The sequence below is a fragment of the Electrophorus electricus genome, chromosome 15, assembly GCF_013358815.1.
Source record: "Electrophorus electricus isolate fEleEle1 chromosome 15, fEleEle1.pri, whole genome shotgun sequence".
NCBI classification, from domain to species: domain Eukaryota; kingdom Metazoa; phylum Chordata; class Actinopteri; order Gymnotiformes; family Gymnotidae; genus Electrophorus; species Electrophorus electricus.
Window position 1 is genome coordinate 10,076,717 of NC_049549.1, and position 1,639 is coordinate 10,078,355.

Consider the following 1,639-nt stretch of genomic DNA (forward strand, 5'->3'; position numbering starts at 1 on the left):
TGGCAGGGCTTAGAGGCAGGGGTCTTTAACCTGGTTAAAGGCTGGATTTACGAGCCTGGGTTTCGACTGAGCTAAGAGGAGGATTCTCCCATAGCCTAGCATTATGACATCACTGGGGTGGGGTCACAGACAGAAACCATGACAACAGGCTCGGAAAAGGGGAGGCGAGGATGAGGTCATGTGTTTCAGGATTCCTGCTGTTTCCTCAGTAAAAAAGGCCAAGTCGCCATTAACTTAATTGTGTAGTTTAAAACAAAAACAAACAAATACATAAATACATAGGCAAAAACACATTTTCTAAAATATTGATTTTATTTTGTTATTTTTGTTTATTTATTTTTTTAAATTGGATTATCGTTGTTTATTTATATTTCTTGATATTAAGTGATGACTTACTTTCATTCAGTGAATTCCATCAGGAATTTTTTAATCTTTCAAATGAGGTGGCCATTTTCTTCCGAGACAATATCTAACATTTTTCTATGAGTGGAGTGATTGAATTACAATGTGCAGTCTAATTGGTCTCATAATTGTCCAGTAATGTGACATGTAAAAGTGACTGATTCGATTATGCTAATTCGCTCTTAACTTGAGGAAGTGTTTGGGGCATTACAATTACTCCACCATTACTCCACCATTACTCCACCATTACCCCACCATTACTTCACCATTACTCCACCATTACTCCACCATTACTTCACCATTACCCCACCATTACTCCACCATTACCCCACCATTACCCCACCATTACTCCACCATTACTCCACCATTACCCCACCATTACTTCACCATTACTCCACCATTACCCCACCATTACCCCACCATTACTCCACCATTACCCCACCATTACCCCACCATTACCCCACCATTACCCCACCATTACTCCACCACCTGTTGCTTGGAAACTCATGGCTCATGAACTAAGAACCCTTCCGAGCCCTTTTCACCACACATTCCGATGCAGGTCCGATCACTTGGAGGCACGGCAGCGAAAAAGCGGGACAACTTTTCTTCTGAACATTCGCTCCTACCTCCCAGCCCTCTGCGCTCAGCAATCCACGGTCACCGTCGCTCGGCGTTCCGCGGTGGGGTCCGAACTCCTCGCCCGGCTCCACCTTCCTCCTGCTCCACACGCCCAGGATGCCGGCGGAAACGCCCGACTCGCGGAGCTCGAAGTCCGGGGGCGGCGGCGAGGCCGCATCCTCCCCTCCGAGGCACGGCGGCGAGAAGAAGGAAGTGGTGAAGGATGAGGGCTCAGCCGGGGACCCGCCCTCGCGCAGCAGGCCAGGGGAGGGGCCGCTGCTTGCGGCGGCCAATGGGACGAGCTCCCGCTCTGACGCGTGGCCTACACCCTCCAGAACATCGGAGGGGAGAAGCGAGAAGTCACCTCCGTCACCTGTGAAAGAAAAAACGTTATTTCCCTGTTTGAGGGAGGAGATCTTATTTATATTGATCCAGCACTACTGTTTTAGGGAGGAGATATTGGTACTGTGCTCCAGGTGAGATGCTGTCTGCGTCACTGCGATACTGATCTTTGCAAGCTAAAACCGATGTAAAGAAGCAACCGTATTCCTTAGTAAACGGCAGTTCACTTCTGGCTCGGAGTCACACACACACACACACACACACACACACACAC

General features: G+C 48.5%; 1 protein-coding gene across 5 annotated transcripts in view; it reads right to left on the reverse strand.

Moving 5' to 3' along the window:
* mecom (MDS1 and EVI1 complex locus) overlaps nt 1-1,078 on the reverse strand; it is a 94,110-nt gene extending 93,032 nt beyond the window's left edge. For all 5 annotated transcript variants that reach the window (XM_035534402.1, XM_035534401.1, XM_035534398.1 and 2 more), the window contains exon 1: nt 1,032-1,078. The gene's annotated coding sequence lies outside the window, so the exon portion shown is untranslated. The remainder of the gene's footprint in view (nt 1-1,031) is intronic.
* Nucleotides 1,079-1,639: the final 561 nt, after the last annotated feature.